General features: G+C 43.7%; 1 long non-coding RNA gene across 12 annotated transcripts in view; it reads right to left on the bottom strand.

The window, feature by feature from the left end:
- Positions 1-21962, bottom strand: part of LOC307181295 — a 1377052-nt gene that overhangs the window by 373365 nt on the left and 981725 nt on the right. For all 12 annotated transcript variants that reach the window (XR_013826358.1, XR_013826359.1, XR_013826360.1 and 9 more), the window contains 2 exons: positions 20945-21026; positions 13049-13130 (listed from right to left, as the gene is read on the bottom strand). This is a non-coding gene — a long non-coding RNA (uncharacterized lncRNA). The remainder of the gene's footprint in view (positions 1-13048; positions 13131-20944; positions 21027-21962) is intronic.

Below are 21962 nucleotides of genomic sequence, written 5' to 3'. Positions count from 1 at the left end.
ATGGGCAGTGTGTGAACTGCCGAGAGCCACTCTGGAGAAGTGTATGGTGGTTCCTAAATCATCTAAAAAACAGAGCTACAGAGCATAGGACACTTCCAATCATGGGAGTATATCTAGGGAAGTCTAAAAATCAACAAGACACAAGCACACCACAGTTTAGGGCTACTCTGTTTACAAGAACCTCAACTTCAGTACACCTTAAATATCCCAGGAAAGAGAACAATGGATAAAGAAGATGTGGTACTTATGTACAATGGAATATCTCTTCACCATGAAATCAATGTAATAAGGCTAGTAGAAGGATAAAGAGTGGATTTAGGTCCGATAATACTACTTGAAATAAGTCAAACAGAAAAAGAAACATATCATAAGATATCACTTATAGAGGGAGGGTAAATATGGCTGCACAAGAAATGAATTACAGAACAGAACAGTGTCTCACATTTAGAAAACACACTTATGTCAGCTTAAGGGGAAAGGAGAGGTGGGGTGATGCATAAAACCAGAGTTTGAAATTAGCACAGATACCGTTCAATAAACCAAATAGGTATTAGACAAGATCTACACCTTGCTCAATGAACTGGCCTCAACACACCCTATACACCGCAGAGAAATATATCTGAGGAATAAGAATCTTAAAACCCATGTATTGATATATCTCCATAAGGGAATCAAGTGTGTGCAGAGCGGCACAAACACAGCAGTGAAAAGGAGCTAAACCCCATTATAGAAATAAATTTTAAAAACAAAACGCTGAAACAATGAAAGAGAGAAAAATTCTTACAAAATTCGCTCAGGGGCTGTGATGCAACCTGGATTGACCACATATAAACCCACAGCTGGATAAGACATAAGGCTGGACACTTGGGGCTGACAGGATTGGTGAGCTTTGGTGAGCAACTGCCGAAAGTTTAATGCAATACTTCATGCTACTCAGTCCAAGGGTCCCAACACTCCAGGTTGAAGGGAATCTTCCTACAGCTAAACCATGCTTGGGAAACCCAGCGACTGGTATACCATATGATCGGGAAAGGTTTCTAAAACGCACCTCATTTTTCCTCTCCTGGGGCTCCGGATCGACATTCCAGCCGCTTTACTAACAACATCCCCACATGGAGTCAATGCCTTTAAGTTCTGGTATCGCACAGTCTGCAGTTAGTGCAGAGGATGAATGGGAATAGGGGGAACCAGTGAGAAACTAGCTGTAGCGGTTTCAATGGGCACATGTCACTCTAATATCACATCAGTAAGAAGAATTAACCAAAGGCACAGCAAGGTGCCCCAGAAGAAAAATAGGGCTTCAAGGAATCCTGTGGTTACGGGGCAAGACCACAAAAATAAGAGCTAAAAAATGGAGCTAAGGGCCACTGCAATTCAAAAACCTACAGAGTTATAAAGGCCAACTATTTTCAAAAAATATATTGAGGTAAGGCTATGAAGAGGCATTGAAAGCAAGGCAGAATTGCAGGAAACCGATTTCAGGAGGTAGACTGGAATTGCATTGAAAACATATGAAGAGAGTCAGAACCTCGACAATGATGCACTTGGCCAAAAAGGGCGTATGCGTTTTTTCCTGAATATATTCAGGAAAAAACGCATACGCCCTTTTTGGCCAACCAAGCAAGCTTGCAAAGGAAATCTGCACTACAATGAAGTCTCACTTCCCCCCGGTCAAAAGGGCCATCTGAAAAAAGTGTAAAATCCAGAAAGGCAGGACAGGCCATGGAGAACTGGGAGCCTTCTTATGCTGATGGGCGGGATGTAAATTGCCAACAGCCACTCTGGAGAAGTGTATGGTGTTTCCTGAAACATCTAAAAAACAAAGCAACAGAGCCTAGGGCACTTCCACTTATGGTCCTATAGCTTAGGGAAATTAAAATCAAAAAGACACAGCCACCCCAAAGTTTGGAACGGCTCTGTTTACAAGAACCTCGTTTACGGTACAAGTTCAACATCGCAGAAAGTGAAAAATGGATAAAGAAGTTGTGGTACTTACGTACAATGCAATATCACTCAGCAATGAAATCTATGTGATCAGGCCCGTAGCAGCATAATGAGTGGATTCCGGTATGATGATTCGAACTGAAATAAGTCACACAGAAAAGAAACATCATAAGGTATCACTAATACACAGAATGTGAACTTGGCTACACATGAACTGAATTACAAAACAGAACAAGGTCTCAAGTTTAGAAAACCAAATTATGCTTTCTTAAGGGGGAAGGTGAGTTGGGGTGCTGCATAAAACCAGAGTTTGAAATTAGCACAGATAAAGTTCCTTAAGCCAAATATGGAATAGACAAGAGCTACTCCTTGCTCAACGAAATGGACTCAACACCCCATATTAAACGCCTAAGAATATACCTGACTAGTAAGAATCTTAAAACGTATGGATGGCTATGTCTGAAAAAGAATCAAGCGTGTGTACAGGGGCATAAACACAGCTGGGACAGGATTGGAGAGGTTCAGTGAGCAAATGAAGACCCTTTGAAGTCATATTGCATGGTACCCATTCCACGGGTCTCAACTCTCCAGGTTTAAGGTATTCTTCCTTCAGCTAAAACATGCATGTGGAACCCAGAGTATGATCAACCGTGTGATCGGGAGACGTGTTCAAATATGTCTCAGTTTTCGTCCCCTGGTACTCGGTGCAACATTCCAGACGCTTTACTAACACTCTCCTGACTTGGAGAGTCAGTCCCTTTAACCTCCTGTTTGGCCCAGTTTACAATTTCTGCGGAAGATGAACAGGAATAGCGAGAACAAATGAGAGACTAGCTGGAGGTGTCTGGACGGGCAAATTTAACTCTCATTTCCCACCAGGAAGAGGAATTAACCAAAGGCTCAGCGTGCCGTGCCGGAACCAGATTAGGGCCTGAAGCCATGCTGCGGTGTTGCGGCCAGGTCACAAGAAAGCGAGTTGAAGAAAGGAGCTCAGGGGCACTGTAATTCACAAACCTGCAGAGTTATAAATGACAGCTATCGTCCAAAAATAGACTGAAGTAAGGCTGCCAAAAGGACTTGAAAGCGGGGCAGAATTGCAGGAAACCGATTTCAGGAGGTAGACTGGAATTGCATTGAAAGCATAGGAAAAGAGGCAGAACGTCCACAATGATGCACTTGGCCAAAAAGGGCGTATGCGTTTTTTCCTGAATATATTCAGGAAAAAACGCATACGCCCTTTTTGGCCAACCAAGCAAGCTTGCAAAGAAATCTGCACTACAATGAAGTCTCACTTCACCCCGGTCAAAAGGGCCATCTGAAAAATGTGTAAAATCCAGAAAGGCAGGACAGGCCATGGAGAACTGGGAGCCTTGTTATGCTGATGGGCGGGATGTAAATTGCCAACAGACACTCGGGAGAAGTGTATGGTGTTTCCTGAAACATCTAAAAAACAAAGCAACAGAGCCTAGGGCACTTCCACTTATGGTCCTATAGCTTAGGGAAATTAAAATCAAAAAGACACAGCCACCCCAAAGTTTGGGACGCCTCCGTTTACAAGAACCTCATTTACCGTACAAGTTCAATATCACAGAAAATGAAAAATGGATAAAGAACATGTGGTACTTACGTACAATGCAGTATCACTCAGCAATGAAATCTATGTCATCAGGCCCGTAGCAGCATAATGAGTGGATTCAGGTACGATGATTCTAACTGAAATAAGTCACACAGAAAAAGAAAAATCATAAGATATCACTAATACACGGAATGTAAACTTGGCTACACAGGAACTGAATTCCAAAACAGAACAGGGTCTCAAATTTAGAAAACCAACTTATGCTTGCTTAAGGGGAAAGTTGAGTTGGGGTGCTGCATAAAACCAGAGATTGAAATGAGCACAGATAAAGTTCCTTAAGCCAAATATGGAATAGACAAGAGCTACTCCTTGCTCAACGAAATGGACTCAACACCCCATATTAAACGCCTAAGAATGTACCTGACTAGTAAGTATCTTAAAACCTATGGATTGCTATGTCTCCAAAAGAGAATCAAGCATGTGTACAGGGGCATAAACGCAGCAGTGATAGGATTGGAGAGGTTCGGTGAGCAAATGAAGACCGTTTGAAGTCATATTGCATGGTATCCATTCCACAGGTCTCAACTCTCCAGGTTTAAGGTATTCTTCCTTCAACTAAAACATGCATGTGGAACCCAGAGTATGATCAACCGTGTGAACGGGAGACGTGTTCAAATATGTCTCAGTTTTTGTCCCCTGGTACTCGGGTGCAACATTCCAGACGCTTTACTAACACTCTCCCCACTTGGAGAGTCAGCGCCTTTAACCTCCTGTTTGGCCCAGTTTGCAATTTCTGCGGAAGATGAACAGGAATAGAGAGAACCAATGAGAGACTAGCTGGAGGTGTCTGGACGGGCAAATTTAACTCTCATTTCCCACCAGGAAGAGGAATTAACCAAAGGCTAAGCGTGCCGTGCCAGAACCAGATTAGGGCCTCAAGCCATCCTGCGGTGTTGCGGCCAGCTCACAAGAAAGCGAGTTGAAGAAAGGAGCTCAGGGGCACTGTAATTCACAAACCTGCAGAGTTATAAATGACAGCTATCGTCCAAAAATAGACTGAAGTAAGGCTGCCAAGAGGACTTGAAAGCGGGTCAGAATTGCAGGAAACCGATTTCAGGAGGTAGACTGGAATTGCATTGAAAGCATAGGAAAAGAGGCAGAACGTCCACAATGATGCACTTGGCCAAAAAGGGCGTATGCGTTTTTTCCTGAATATATTCAGGAAAAAACGCATACGCCCTTTTTGGCCAACCAAGCAAGCTTGCAAAGGAAATCTGCACTACAATGAAGTCTCACTTCCCCCCGGTCAAAAGGGCCATCTGAAAAAAGTGTAAAATCCAGAAAGGCAGGACAGGCCATGGAGAACTGGGAGCCTTGTTATGCTGATGGGCGGGATGTAAATTGCCAACAGACACTCGGGAGACGTGTATGGTGTTTCCTGAAACATCTAAAAAGCAAAGCAACAGAACCTAGGGCACTTCCACTTATGGTCCTATAGCTTAGGGAAATTAAAATCAAAAAGACACAGCCACCCCAAAGTTTGGGACGCCTCTGTTTACAAGAACCTCATTTACCGTACAAGTTCAATATCACCGAAAGTGAAAAATTGATAAAGAACTTGTGGTACTTACGTACAATGCAGTATAGCTCAGCAATGAAATCTATGTCATCAGGCCCGTATCAGCATAATGAGTGGATTCAGGTACGATGATTCTAACTGAAATAAGTCACACAGAAAAAGAAACATCATAAGATATCACTAATACACGGAATGTAAACTTGGCTACACAGGAACTGAATTCCAAAACAGAACAGGGTCTCAAATTTAGAAAACCAACTTATGCTTGCTTAAGGGGAAAGGTGAGTTGGGGTGCTGCATAAAACCAGACATTGAAATGAGCACAGATAAAGTTCCTTAAGCCAAATATGGAATAGACAAGAGCTACTCCTTGCTCAACGAAATGGACTCAACACCCCATATTAAACGCCTAAGAATGTACCTGACTAGTAAGTATCTTAAAACCTATGGATTGCTATGTCTCCAAAAGAGAATCAAGCGTGTGTACAGGGGCATAAACGCAGCAGTGATATGATTGGAGAGGTTCGGTGAGCCAATGAAGACCGTGTGAAGTCATATTGCATGGTACCCATTCCAAGGGTCTCAACTCTCCAGGTTTAAGGTATTCTTCCTTCAGCTAAAACATGCATGTGGAACCCAGAGTATGATCAACCGTGTGAACGGGAGACGTGTTCAAATATGTCTCAGTTTTCCTCCCCTGGTTCTCGGGTGCAACATTCCAGACGCTTTGCTAACACTCTCCCCACTTGGAGAGTCAGCGCCTTTAACCTCCTGTTTGGCCCAGTTTGCAATTTCTGCGGAAGATGAACAGGAATAGGGAGAACCAATGAGAGACTAGCTGGAGGTGTCTGAACGGGCAAATTTAACTCTCATTTCCCACCAGGAAGAGGAAATAACCAAAGGCTCAGCGTGCCGTGCCGGAACCAGATTAGGGCCTGAAGCCGTCCTGCGGTGTTGCGGCCAGCTCACAAGAAAGCGAGTTGAAGAAAGGAGCTCAGGGACACTGTAATTCACAAACGTGCAGACTTATAAATGACAGCTATCGTCCAAAAATACACTGAAGTAAGGCTGCCAAGAGGACTTGAAAGCAGGGCAGAATTGCAGGAAACCGATTTCAGGAGGTAGACTGGAATCGCATTGAAAGCATAGGAAAAGAGGCAGAACGTCCACAATGATGCACTTGGCCAAAAAGGGCGTATGCGTTTTTTCCTGAATATATTCAGGAAAAAACGCATACGCCCTTTTTGGCCAACCGAGCAAGCTTGCAAAGGAAATCTGCACTACAATGAAGTCTCACTTCCCCCCGGTCAAAAGGGCCATCTGAAAAAAGTGTAAAATCCAGAAAGGCAGGACAGGCCATGGAGAACTGGGAGCCTTGTTATGCTGATGGGCGGGATGTAAATTGCCAACAGACACTCGGGAGAAGTGTATGGTGTTTCCTGAAACATCTAAAAAGCAAAGCAACAGAACCTACGGCACTTCCACTTACGGTCCTATAGCTCAGGGAAATTAAAATCAAAAAGACACAGCCACCCCAAAGTTTGGAACAGCTCTGTTTACAAGAACCTCGTTTACAGTACAAGTTCAACATCGCAGAAAGTGAAAAATGGATAAAGAAGTTGTGGTATTTACTTACAAAGCAATATCACTCAGCAATGAAATCTGTGTCATCAGGCCCTTAGCAGCACAATGAGTGGATTCAGGTATGATGATTCTAACTGAAATAAGTCACACAGAAAAAGAAACATCATAAGATATCAGTAATACACGGAACGTAAACTTGGCTACACAGGAACTGAATTACAGAACAGAACAGGGTCTCAAATGTAGAAAACCAACTTATGCTTGCTTAAGGGTAAAGGTGAGTTGGGGTGCTGCATAAAACCAGAGATTGAAATGAGCACAGATAAAGTTCCTTAAGTCAAATATGGAATAGACAAGAGCTACTCCTTGCTCAACGAAATGGACTCAACACCGCATATTAAACGCCTAAGAATGTACCTGACTAGTAAGTATCTTAAAACCTATGGATTGCTAAGTCTCCGAAAGAGAATCAAGCATGTGTACAGGGGCATAAACGCAGCAGTGATAGGATTGGAGAGGTTCGGTGAGCAAATGAAGACCCTTTGAAGTCATATTGCATGGTACCCATTACACGGGTCTTAACTCTCCAGGTTTAAGGTATTCTTCCTTCAGCTAAAACATGCATGTGGAACCCAAGTATGATCAACCATGTGAACGGGAGACGTGTTCAAATATTTCTCAGTTTTCCTCCCCTGGTACTCGGGTGCAACATTCCAGACGCTTTACTAACACTCTCCCAACTTGGAGAGTCAGCGCCTTTAACCTCCTGTTTGGCCCAGTTTGCAATTTCTGCAAAGATGAACAGGAATAGCGAGAACCAATGAGAGACTAGCTGGAGGTGTCTGGACGGGCAAATTTAACTCTCATTTCCCACCAGGAAGAGGAATTAACCAAAGGCTCAGCGTGCCGTGCCGGAACGAGATTAGGGCCTGAAGCCGTCCTGCGGTGTTGCGGCCAGCTCACAAGAAAGCGAGTTGAAGAAAGGAGCTCAGGGGCACTGTAATTCACAAACCTGCAGAGTTATAAATGACAGCTATCGTCCAAAAATATACTGAAGTAAGGCTGCAAAGAGGACTTGAAAGCGGGGCAGAATTGCAGGAAACCGATTTCAGGAGGTAGACTGGAATTGCATTGAAAGCATAGGAAAAGAGGCAGAACGTCCACAATGATGCACTTGGCCAAAAAGGACGTATGCGTTTTTTCCTGAATATATTCAGGAAAAAACGCATACGCCCTTTTTGGCCAACCAAGCAAGCTTGCAAAGGAAATCTGCACTACAATGAAGTCTCACTTCCCCCCGGTCAAAAGGGCCATCTGAAAAAAGTGTAAAATCCAGAAAGGCAGGACAGGCCATGGAGAACTGGGAGCCTTGTTATGCTGATGGGCGGGATGTAAATTGCCAACAACCACTCGGGAGAAGTGTATGGTGTTTCCTGAAACATCTAAAAAACAAAGCAACAGAACCTAGGGCACTTCCACTTATGGTCCTATAGCTTAGGGAAATTAAAATCAAAAAGACACAGCCACCCCAAAGTTTGCAATGGCTATGTTTACAAGAACCTCATTTACAGTACAAGTTCAACATCGCAGAAAGTGAAAAATGGATAAAGAAGTTGTGGTATTTACTTACAAAGCAATATCACTCAGCAATGAAATCTGTGTCATCAGGCCCTTGGCAGCACAATGAGTGGATTCAGGTATGATGATTCTAACTGAAATAAGTCACACAGAAAAAGAAACATCATAAGATATCAGTAATACACGGAATGGAAACGTGGCTACACAGGAACTGAATTACAGAACAGAACAGGGTCTCAAATTTAGAAAACCAACTTATGCTTGCTTAAGGGGAAAGGTGAGTTGGGGTGCTGCATAAAACCAGAGATTGAAATGAGCACAGATAAAGTTCCTTAAGCCAAATATGGAACAGACAAGAGCTACTCCTTGCTCAACGAAATGGACTCAACACCGCATATTAAACGCCTAAGAATGTACCTGACTAGTAAGTATCTTAAAACCTATAGATTGCTATGTCTCCGAAAGAGAATCAAGCATGTGTACAGGGGCATAAACGCAGCAGTGATAGGATTGGAGAGGTTCGGTGAGCAAATGAAGACCCTTTGAAGTCATATTGCATGGTACCCATTCCACGGGTCTTAACTCTCCAGGTTTAAGGTATTCTTCCTTCAGCTAAAACATGCATGTGGAACCCAAGTATGATGAACCATGTGAACGGGAGACGTGTTCAAATATGTCTCAGTTTTCCTCCCCTGGTACACGGGTGCAACATTCCAGATGCTTTACTAACACTCTCCCCACTTGGAGAGTCAGCGCCTTTAACCTCCTGTTTGGCCCAGTTTGCAATTTCTGCGGAAGATGAACAGGAATAGCGAGAACCAATGAGAGACTAGCTGGAGGTGTCTGGACGGGCAAATTTAACTCTCATTTCCCACCAGGAAGAGGAAATAACCAACGGCTCAGCGTGCCGTGCCGGAACCAGATTAGGGCCTGAAGCCATCCTGCGGTGTTGCGGCCAGGTCACAAGAAAGCAAGTTGAAGAAAGGAGCTCAGGGGCACTGTAATTCACAAACCTGCAGAGTTATAAATGACAGCTATCGTCCAAAAATACACTGAAGTAAGGCTGCCAAGAGGACTTGAAAGCGGGGCAGAATTGTAGGAAACCGATTTCAGGAGGTAGACTGGAATTGCATTGAAAGCATAGGAAAAGAGGCAGAACGTCCACAATGATGCACTTGGCCGAAAAGGGCGTATGCGTTTTTTCCTGAATATATTCAGGAAAAAACGCATACGCACTTTTTGGCCAACCAAGCAAGCTTGCAAAGGAAATCTGCACTACAATGAAGTCTCACTTCCCCCCGGTCAAAAGGGCCATCTGAAAAAAGTGTAAAATCCAGAAAGGCAGGACAGGCCATGGAGAACTGGGAGCCTTGTTATGCTGATGGGCAGGATGTAAATTGCCAACAGACACTCGGGAGAAGTGTATGGTGTTTCCTGAAACATCGAAAAAACAAAGCAACAGAGCCTAGGGCATTTCCACTTATGGTCGTATAGCTTAGGGAAATTAAAATAAAAAAGACACAGCCACCCCAAAGTTTGGGACGCCTCTGTTTACAAGAACCTCGTTTACCGTACAAATTCAATATCACAGAAAGTGAAAAATGGATAAAGAACTTGTGGTACTTATGTACAATGCAGTATCACTCAGCAATGAAATCTATGTCATCAGGCCCGTAGCAGCATAATGAGTGGATTCAGGTACGATGATTCTAACTGAAATAAGTCACACAGAAAAAGAAACATCAAAAGATATCACTAATACACGGAATGTAAACTTGGCTACACAGGAACTGAATTCCAAAACAGAACAGGGTCTCAAATTTAGAAAACCAACTTATGCTTGCTTAAGGGGAAAGGTGAGTTGGGGTGCTGCATAAAAGCAGAGATTGAAATGAGCACAGATAAAGTTCCTTAAGCCAAATATGGAACAGACAAGAGCTACTCCTTGCTCAACGAAATGGACTCAACACCGCATATTAAACGCCAAAAAATGTACCTGACTAGTAAGTATCTTAAAACCTAGGGATTGCTATGTCTCCGAAAGAGAATCAAGCGTGTGTACTGGGGCATAAATGCAGCAGTGATAGGATTGGAGAGGTTTGGTGAGCAAATGAAGACCCCTTGAAGTCATATTGCATGGTTCCCATTCCACAGGTCTCAACTCTCCAGGTTTAAGGTATTCTTCCTTCAGCTAAAACATGCATGTGGAACCCAGAGTATGATCAACCGTGTGATCGGGAGACGTGTTCAAATATGTCTCAGTTTTCGTACCCTGGTACTCGGGTGCAACATTCCAGACGCTTTACTAACACTCTCCCGACTTGGAAAGTCAGCGCCTTTAACCTCCTGTTTGGCCCAGTTTGCAATTTCTGCGGAAGATGAACAGGAATAGCGAGAACCAATGAGAGACTAGCTGGAGGTGTCTGGACGGGCAAATTTAACTCTCATTTCCCACCAGGAAGAGGAATTAACCAAAGGCTCAACATGCCGTGCCGGAACCAGATTAGGGCCTGAAGCCATTCTGCGGTGTTGCGGCCAGGTCACAAGAAAGCAAGTTGAAGAAAGGAGCTCAGGGGCACTGTAATTCACAAACCTGCAGAGTTATAAATGACAGCTATCGTCCAAAAATAGACTGAAGTAAGGCTGCCAAGAGGACTTGAAAGCGGGGCAGAATTGCAGGAAACCGATTTCAGGAGGTAGACTGGAACTGCAATGAAAGCATAGGAAAAGAGGCAGAACGTCCACAATGATGCACTTGGCCAAAAAGGGCGTATGCGTTTTTCCCTGAATATATTCAGGAAAAAACGCATACGCCCTTTTTGGCCAACCAAGCAAGCTTGCAAAGGAAATCTGCACTACAATGAAGTCTCACTTCCCCCCGGTCAAAAGGGCCATCTGAAAAAAGTGTAAAATCCAGAAAGGCAGGACAGGCCATGGAGAACTGGGAGCCTTGTTATGCTGATGGGCGGGATGTAAATTGCCAACAGACACTCAGGAGAAGTGTATGGTGTTTCCTGAAACATCGAAAAAACAAAGCAACAGAGCCTAGGGCACTTCCACTTATGGTCTTATAGCTTAGGGAAATCAAAATAAAAAAGACACAGCCACCCCAAAGTTTGGGACGCCTCTGTTTACAAGAACCTCGTTTACCGTACAAATTCAATATCACAGAAAGTGAAAAATGGATAAAGAACTTGTGGTACTTATGTACAATGCAGTATCACTCAGCAATGAAATCTATGTCATCAGGCCCATAGCAGCATAATGAGTGGATTCAGGTACGATGATTCTAACTGAAATAAGTCACACAGAAAAAGAAACATCAAAAGATATCACTAATACACGGAATGTAAACTTGGCTACACAGGAACTGAATTCCAAAACAGAACAGGGTCTCAAATTTAGAAAACCAACTTATGCTTGCTTAAGGGGAAACGTGAGTTGGGGTGCTGCATAAAACCAGAGATTGAAATGAGCACAGATAAAGTTCCTTAAGCCAAATATGGAACAGACAAGAGCTATTCCTTGCTCAATGAAATGGACTCAACACCGCATATTAAACGCCTAAGAATGTACCTGACTAGTAAGTATCTTAAAACCTAGGGATTGCTATGTCTCCGAAAGAGAATCAAGCATGTGTACTGGGGCATAAATGCAGCAGTGATAGGATTGGAGAGGTTCGGTGAGCAAATGAAGACCCCTTGAAGTCATATTGCATGGTTCCCATTCCACAGGTCTCAACTCACCAGGTTTAAGGTATTCTTCCTTCAGCTAAAACATGCATGTGGAACCCAGAGTATGATCAACCGTGTGATCGGGAGACGTGTTCAAATATGTCTCAGTTTTCCTCCCCTGGTACTCGGGTGCAACATTCCAGACGCTTTACTAACACTCTCCCGACTTGGAAAGTCAGCGCCTTTAACCTCCTGTTTGGCCCAGTTTGCAATTTCTGCGGAAGATGAACAGGAATAGCGAGAACCAATGAGAGACTAGCTGGAGGTGTCTGGACGGGCAAATTTAACTCTCATTTCCCACCAGGAAGAGGAATTAACCAAAGGCTCAGCGTGCCGTGCCGGAACCAGATTAGGGCCTGAAGCCATGCTGCGGTGTTGCGGCCAGGTCACAAGAAAGCAAGTTGAAGAAAGGAGCTCAGGGGCACTGTAATTCACAAACCTGCAGAGTTATAAATGACAGCTATCGTCCAAAAATAGACTGAAGTAAGGCTGCCAAGAGGACATGAAAGCGGGGCAGAATTGCAGGAAACCGATTTCAGGAGGTAGACTGGAATTGCAATGAAAGCATAGGAAAAGAGGCAGAACGTCCACAATGATGCACTTGGCCAAAAAGGGCATATGCGTTTTTCCCTGAATATATTCAGGAAAAAACGCATACACCCTTTTTGGCCAACCAAGCAAGCTTGCAAAGGAAATCTGCAATACAATGAAGTCTCACTTCCCCCCGGTCAAAAGGGCCATCTGAAAAAAGTGTAAAATCCAGAAAGGCAGGACAGGCCATGGACAACTGGGAGCCTTGTTATGCTGATGGGCAGGATGTAAATTGCCAACAGACATTCGGGATAAGTGTATGGTGTTTCCTGAAACATCTAAAAAAGAAAGCAACAGAACCTAGGGCACTTCCACTTATGGTCCTATAGCTTAGGGAAATTAAAATCAAAAAGACACAGCCACCCCAAAGTTTGGAACGGCTCTGTTTACAAGAACCTCGTTTACAGTACAAGTTCAACATCGCAGAAAGTGAAAAATGGATAAAGAAGTTGTGGTATTTACTTACAAAGTAATAACACTCAGCAATGAAATCTGTGTCATCAGGCCCTTAGCAGCACAATGAGTGGATTCAGGTATGATGATTCTAAATGAAATAAGTCACACAGAAAAAGAAACATCTTAAGATATCAGTAATACACGGAATGTAAACTTGGCTACACAGGAACTGAATTACAGAACAGAACAGGATCTCAAATTTAGAAAACCAACTTATGCTTGCTTAAGAGGAAAGGTGAGTTGGGGTGCTGCATAAAACCAGAGATTGAAATGAGCACAGATAAGTTCCTTAAGCCAAATATGGAATAGACAAGAGCTACTCCTTGCTCAACGAAATGGACTCAACAGCGCATATTAAACGCCTAAGAATGTACCTGACTAGTAAATATCTTAAAACCTATAGATTGCTATGTCTCTGAAAGAGAATCAAGCATGTTTACAGGGGCATAAACGCAGCAGTGATAGGATTGGAGAGGTTCGGTGAGCAAATGAAGACCCTTTGAAGTCATATTTCATGGTACCCATTCCACGGGTTTCAACTACCCAGGTTTTAGGTATTCTTCCTTCAGCTAAAACATGCATGTGGAACCCAAGTAAGATGAACCATGTGAACGGGAGACGTGTTCAAATATGTCTCAGTTTTCCTCCCCTGGTACTCGGGTGCAACATTCCAGATGCTTTACTAACACTCTCCCCACTTGGAGAGTCAGCGCCTTTAACCTCCTGTTTGGCCCAGTTTGCAATTTCTGCGGAAGATGAACAGGAATAGCGAGAACCAATGAGAGACTAGCTGGAGGTGTCTGGACGGGCAAATTTAACTCTCATTTCCCACCAGGAAGAGGAAATAACCAAAGGCTCAGCGTGCCGTGCCGGAACCAGATTAGGGCCTGAAGCCATCCTGCGGTGTTTCGGCCAGGTCACAAGAAAGCGAGTTGAAGAAAGCAGCTCAGGGGCACTGTAATTCACAAACCTGCAGAGTTATAAATGACAGCTATCGTCCAAAAATAGACTGAAGTAAGGCTGCCAAGAGGACTTGAAAGCGGGGCAGAATTGCAGGAAACCGATTTCAGGAGGTAGACTGGAATTGCATTGAAAGCATAGGAAAAGACGCAGAACGTCCACAATGATGCACTTGGCCGAAAAGGGCGTATGCGTTTTTTCCTGAATATATTCAGGAAAAAACGCATACGCACTTTTTGGCCAACCAAGCAAGCTTGCAAAGGAAATCTGCACTACAATGAAGTCTCACTTCCCCCCGGTCAAAAGGGCCATCTGAAAAAAGTGTAAAATCCAGAAAGGCAGGACAGGCCATGGAGAACTGGGAGCCTTGTTATGCTGACGGGCGGGATGTAAATTGCCAACAACCACTTGGCAGAAGTGTATGGTGTTTCCTGAAACATCTAAAAAACAAAGCAACAGAACCTAGGGCACTTCCACTTATGGTCCTATAGCTTAGGGAAATTAAAATCAAAAAGACACAGCCACCCCAAAGTTTGGGACGCCTCTCTTTACAAGAACCTCGTTTACCGTACAAGTTCAATATAACAGAAAGTGAAAAATGGATAAAGAACTTGTGGTACTTACGTACAATGCAGTATCACTCAGCAATGAAATCTATGTCATCAGGCCCGTAGCAGCATAATGAGTGGATTCAGGTACGATGATTCTAACTGAAATAAGTCACACAGAAAAAGAAACATCATAAGATATCACTAATACACAGAATGTAAACTTGGCTACACAGGAACTGAATTCCAAAACAGAACAGGGTCTCAAATTTAGAAAACCAACTTATGCTTCCATAGGGGAAAGGTGAGTTGGGGTGCTGCATAAAACCAGAGATTGAAATGAGCACAGATAAAGTTCCTTAAGCCAAATATGGAATAGACAAGAGCTACTCCTTGCTCAACGAAATGGACTCATCACCCCATATTAAACGCCTAAGAATGTACCTGACTAGTAAGTATCTTAAAACCTATGGATTGCTATGTCTCCAAAAGAGAATCAAGCGTGTGTACAGGGGCATAAACGCAGCAGTGATAGGATTGGAGAGGTTCGGTGAGCAAATGAAGACCCTTTGAAGTCATATTGCATGGTACCCATTCCACGGGTCTCAACTCTCCAGGTTTAAGGTATTCTTCCTTCAGCTAAAACATGCATGTGGAACCCAGAGTATGATCAACCGTGTGAACGGGAGACGTGTTCAAATATGTCTCAGTTTTCCTCCCCTGGTACTCGGGTGCAACATTCCAGATGCTTTACTAACACTCTCCCTAGTTGGAGAGTCAGTGCCTTTAACCTCCTGTTTGCCCCAGTTTGCAATTTCTGCGGAAGATGAACAGGAATAGCGAGAACCAATGAGAGACTAGCTGGAGGTGTCTGAACGGGCAAATTTAACTCTCATTTCCCACCAGGAAGAGGAATTAACCAAAGGCTCGGCGTGCCATGCCGGAACCACATTAGGGCCTGAAGACATCCTGCGGTGTTGCGGCCAGCTCACAAGAAAGCGAGTTGAAGAAAGGAGCTCAGGGGCAGTGTAATTCACAAACCTGCAGAGTTATAAATGACAGCTATCATCCAAAAATAGACTGAAGTAAGGCTGCCAAGAGGACTTGAAAGCGGGGCAGAATTGCAGGAAACCGATTTCAGGAGGTAGACTGGAATTGCATTGAAAGCATAGGAAAAGAGGCAGAACGTCCACAATGATGCACTTGGCCAAAAAGGGCGTATGCGTTTTTTCCTGAATATATTCAGGAAAAAACGCATACGCCCTTTTTGGCCAACCAAGCAAGCTTGCAAAGGAAATCTGCACTACAATGAAGTCTCACTTCCCCCCGGTCAAAAGGGCCATCTGAAAAAAGTGTAAAATCCAGAAAGGCAGGACAGGCCATGGAGAACTGGGAGCCTTGTTATGCTGATGGGCGGGATGTAAATTGCCAACAACCACTCGGGAGAAGTGTATGGTGTTTCCTGAAACATCTAAAAAACAAAGCAACAGAACCTAGGGCACTTCCACTTATGGTCCTATAGCTTAGGGAAATTAAAATCAAAAAGACACAGCCACCCCAAAGTTTGCAATGGCTATGTTTACAAGAACCTCATTTACAGTACAAGTTCAACATCGCAGAAAGTGAAAAATGGATAAAGAAGTTGTGGTATTTACTTACAAAGCAATATCACTCAGCAATGAAATCTGTGTCATCAGGCCCTTAGCAGCACAATGAGTGGATTCAGGTATGATGATTCTAACTGAAATAAGTCACACAGAAAAAGAAACATCATAAGATATCAGTAATACACGGAATGGAAACGTGGCTACACAGGAACTGAATTACAGAACAGAACAGGGTCTCAAATTTAGAAAACCAACTTATGCTTGCTTAAGGGGAAAGGTGAGTTGGGGTGCTGCATAAAACCAGAGATTGAAATGAGCACAGATAAAGTTCCTTAAGCCAAATATGGAACAGACAAGAGCTACTCCTTGCTCAACGAAATGGACTCAACACCGCATATTAAACGCCTAAGAATGTACCTGACTAGTAAGTATCTTAAAACCTATAGATTGCTATGTCTCCGAAAGAGAATCAAGCATGTGTACAGGGGCATAAACGCAGCAGTGATAGGATTGGAGAGGTTCGGTGAGCAAATGAAGACCCTTTGAAGTCATATTGCATGGTACCCATTCCACGGGTCTTAACTCTCCAGGTTTAAGGTATTCTTCCTTCAGCTAAAACATGCATGTGGAACCCAAGTATGATGAACCATGTGAACGGGAGACGTGTTCAAATATGTCTCAGTTTTCCTCCCCTGGTACACGGGTGCAACATTCCAGATGCTTTACTAACACTCTCCCCACTTGGAGAGTCAGCGCCTTTAACCTCCTGTTTGGCCCAGTTTGCAATTTCTGCGGAAGATGAACAGGAATAGCGAGAACCAATGAGAGACTAGCTGGAGGTGTCTGGACGGGCAAATTTAACTCTCATTTCCCACCAGGAAGAGGAAATAACCAACGGCTCAGCGTGCCGTGCCGGAACCAGATTAGGGCCTGAAGCCATCCTGCGGTGTTGCGGCCAGGTCACAAGAAAGCAAGTTGAAGAAAGGAGCTCAGGGGCACTGTAATTCACAAACCTGCAGAGTTATAAATGACAGCTATCGTCCAAAAATACACTGAAGTAAGGCTGCCAAGAGGACTTGAAAGCGGGGCAGAATTGTAGGAAACCGATTTCAGGAGGTAGACTGGAATTGCATTGAAAGCATAGGAAAAGAGGCAGAACGTCCACAATGATGCACTTGGCCGAAAAGGGCGTATGCGTTTTTTCCTGAATATATTCAGGAAAAAACGCATACGCACTTTTTGGCCAACCAAGCAAGCTTGCAAAGGAAATCTGCACTACAATGAAGTCTCACTTCCCCCCGGTCAAAAGGGCCATCTGAAAAAAGTGTAAAATCCAGAAAGGCAGGACAGGCCATGGAGAACTGGGAGCCTTGTTATGCTGATGGGCAGGATGTAAATTGCCAACAGACACTCGGGAGAAGTGTATGGTGTTTCCTGAAACATCGAAAAAACAAAGCAACAGAGCCTAGGGCATTTCCACTTATGGTCGTATAGCTTAGGGAAATTAAAATAAAAAAGACACAGCCACCCCAAAGTTTGGGACGCCTCTGTTTACAAGAACCTCGTTTACCGTACAAATTCAATATCACAGAAAGTGAAAAATGGATAAAGAACTTGTGGTACTTATGTACAATGCAGTATCACTCAGCAATGAAATCTATGTCATCAGGCCCGTAGCAGCATAATGAGTGGATTCAGGTACGATGATTCTAACTGAAATAAGTCACACAGAAAAAGAAACATCAAAAGATATCACTAATACACGGAATGTAAACTTGGCTACACAGGAACTGAATTCCAAAACAGAACAGGGTCTCAAATTTAGAAAACCAACTTATGCTTGCTTAAGGGGAAAGGTGAGTTGGGGTGCTGCATAAAAGCAGAGATTGAAATGAGCACAGATAAAGTTCCTTAAGCCAAATATGGAACAGACAAGAGCTACTCCTTGCTCAACGAAATGGACTCAACACCGCATATTAAACGCCAAAAAATGTACCTGACTAGTAAGTATCTTAAAACCTAGGGATTGCTATGTCTCCGAAAGAGAATCAAGCGTGTGTACTGGGGCATAAATGCAGCAGTGATAGGATTGGAGAGGTTTGGTGAGCAAATGAAGACCCCTTGAAGTCATATTGCATGGTTCCCATTCCACAGGTCTCAACTCTCCAGGTTTAAGGTATTCTTCCTTCAGCTAAAACATGCATGTGGAACCCAGAGTATGATCAACCGTGTGATCGGGAGACGTGTTCAAATATGTCTCAGTTTTCGTACCCTGGTACTCGGGTGCAACATTCCAGACGCTTTACTAACACTCTCCCGACTTGGAAAGTCAGCGCCTTTAACCTCCTGTTTGGCCCAGTTTGCAATTTCTGCGGAAGATGAACAGGAATAGCGAGAACCAATGAGAGACTAGCTGGAGGTGTCTGGACGGGCAAATTTAACTCTCATTTCCCACCAGGAAGAGGAATTAACCAAAGGCTCAGCATGCCGTGCCGGAACCAGATTAGGGCCTGAAGCCATTCTGCGGTGTTGCGGCCAGGTCACAAGAAAGCAAGTTGAAGAAAGGAGCTCAGGGGCACTGTAATTCACAAACCTGCAGAGTTATAAATGACAGCTATCGTCCAAAAATAGACTGAAGTAAGGCTGCCAAGAGGACTTGAAAGCGGGGCAGAATTGCAGGAAACCGATTTCAGGAGGTAGACTGGAACTGCAATGAAAGCATAGGAAAAGAGGCAGAACGTCCACAATGATGCACTTGGCCAAAAAGGGCGTATGCGTTTTTCCCTGAATATATTCAGGAAAAAACGCATACGCCCTTTTTGGCCAACCAAGCAAGCTTGCAAAGGAAATCTGCACTACAATGAAGTCTCACTTCCCCCCGGTCAAAAGGGCCATCTGAAAAAAGTGTAAAATCCAGAAAGGCAGGACAGGCCATGGAGAACTGGGAGCCTTGTTATGCTGATGGGCGGGATGTAAATTGCCAACAGACACTCAGGAGAAGTGTATGGTGTTTCCTGAAACATCGAAAAAACAAAGCAACAGAGCCTAGGGCACTTCCACTTATGGTCTTATAGCTTAGGGAAATCAAAATAAAAAAGACACAGCCACCCCAAAGTTTGGGACGCCTCTGTTTACAAGAACCTCGTTTACCGTACAAATTCAATATCACAGAAAGTGAAAAATGGATAAAGAACTTGTGGTACTTATGTACAATGCAGTATCACTCAGCAATGAAATCTATGTCATCAGGCCCATAGCAGCATAATGAGTGGATTCAGGTACGATGATTCTAACTGAAATAAGTCACACAGAAAAAGAAACATCAAAAGATATCACTAATACACGGAATGTAAACTTGGCTACACAGGAACTGAATTCCAAAACAGAACAGGGTCTCAAATTTAGAAAACCAACTTATGCTTGCTTAAGGGGAAACGTGAGTTGGGGTGCTGCATAAAACCAGAGATTGAAATGAGCACAGATAAAGTTCCTTAAGCCAAATATGGAACAGACAAGAGCTATTCCTTGCTCAATGAAATGGACTCAACAGCGCATATTAAACGCCTAAGAATGTACCTGACTAGTAAGTATCTTAAAACCTAGGGATTGCTATGTCTCCGAAAGAGAATCAAGCATGTGTACTGGGGCATAAATGCAGCAGTGATAGGATTGGAGAGGTTCGGTGAGCAAATGAAGACCCCTTGAAGTCATATTGCATGGTTCCCATTCCACAGGTCTCAACTCACCAGGTTTAAGGTATTCTTCCTTCAGCTAAAACATGCATGTGGAACCCAGAGTATGATCAACCGTGTGATCGGGAGACGTGTTCAAATATGTCTCAGTTTTCCTCCCCTGGTACTCGGGTGCAACATTCCAGACGCTTTACTAACACTCTCCCGACTTGGAAAGTCAGCGCCTTTAACCTCCTGTTTGGCCCAGTTTGCAATTTCTGCGGAAGATGAACAGGAATAGCGAGAACCAATGAGAGACTAGCTGGAGGTGTCTGGACGGGCAAATTTAACTCTCATTTCCCACCAGGAAGAGGAATTAACCAAAGGCTCAGCGTGCCGTGCCGGAACCAGATTAGGGCCTGAAGCCATGCTGCGGTGTTGCGGCCAGGTCACAAGAAAGCAAGTTGAAGAAAGGAGCTCAGGGGCACTGTAATTCACAAACCTGCAGAGTTATAAATGACAGCTATCGTCCAAAAATAGACTGAAGTAAGGCTGCCAAGAGGACATGAAAGCGGGGCAGAATTGCAGGAAACCGATTTCAGGAGGTAGACTGGAATTGCAATGAAAGCATAGGAAAAGAGGCAGAACGTCCACAATGATGCACTTGGCCAAAAAGGGCATATGCGTTTTTCCCTGAATATATTCAGGAAAAAACGCATACACCCTTTTTGGCCAACCAAGCAAGCTTGCAAAGGAAATCTGCAATACAATGAAGTCTCACTTCCCCCCGGTCAAAAGGGCCATCTGAAAAAAGTGTAAAATCCAGAAAGGCAGGACAGGCCATGGACAACTGGGAGCCTTGTTATGCTGATGGGCAGGATGTAAATTGCCAACAGACATTCGGGATAAGTGTATGGTGTTTCCTGAAACATCTAAAAAAGAAAGCAACAGAACCTAGGGCACTTCCACTTATGGTCCTATAGCTTAGGGAAATTAAAATCAAAAAGACACAGCCACCCCAAAGTTTGGAACGGCTCTGTTTACAAGAACCTCGTTTACAGTACAAGTTCAACATCGCAGAAAGTGAAAAATGGATAAAGAAGTTGTGGTATTTACTTACAAAGTAATAACACTCAGCAATGAAATCTGTGTCATCAGGCCCTTAGCAGCACAATGAGTGGATTCAGGTATGATGATTCTAAATGAAATAAGTCACACAGAAAAAGAAACATCATAAGATATCAGTAATACACGGAATGTAAACTTGGCTACACAGGAACTGAATTACAGAACAGAACAGGATCTCAAATTTAGAAAACCAACTTATGCTTGCTTAAGAGGAAAGGTGAGTTGGGGTGCTGCATAAAACCAGAGATTGAAATGAGCACAGATAAGTTCCTTAAGCCAAATATGGAATAGACAAGAGCTACTCCTTGCTCAACGAAATGGACTCAACAGCGCATATTAAACGCCTAAGAATGTACCTGACTAGTAAATATCTTAAAACCTATAGATTGCTATGTCTCTGAAAGAGAATCAAGCATGTTTACAGGGGCATAAACGCAGCAGTGATAGGATTGGAGAGGTTCGGTGAGCAAATGAAGACCCTTTGAAGTCATATTTCATGGTACCCATTCCACGGGTTTCAACTACCCAGGTTTTAGGTATTCTTCCTTCAGCTAAAACATGCATGTGGAACCCAAGTAAGATGAACCATGTGAACGGGAGACGTGTTCAAATATGTCTCAGTTTTCCTCCCCTGGTACTCGGGTGCAACATTCCAGATGCTTTACTAACACTCTCCCCACTTGGAGAGTCAGCGCCTTTAACCTCCTGTTTGGCCCAGTTTGCAATTTCTGCGGAAGATGAACAGGAATAGCGAGAACCAATGAGAGACTAGCTGGAGGTGTCTGGACGGGCAAATTTAACTCTCATTTCCCACCAGGAAGAGGAAATAACCAAAGGCTCAGCGTGCCGTGCCGGAACCAGATTAGGGCCTGAAGCCATCCTGCGGTGTTTCGGCCAGGTCACAAGAAAGCGAGTTGAAGAAAGCAGCTCAGGGGCACTGTAATTCACAAACCTGCAGAGTTATAAATGACAGCTATCGTCCAAAAATAGACTGAAGTAAGGCTGC

The sequence above is a fragment of the Stenella coeruleoalba genome (assembly GCF_951394435.1).
Source record: "Stenella coeruleoalba genome assembly, contig: scaffold_34, whole genome shotgun sequence".
Lineage (NCBI taxonomy): Eukaryota > Metazoa > Chordata > Mammalia > Artiodactyla > Delphinidae > Stenella > Stenella coeruleoalba.
This window is presented reverse-complemented; position numbering and strand designations above follow the sequence as displayed.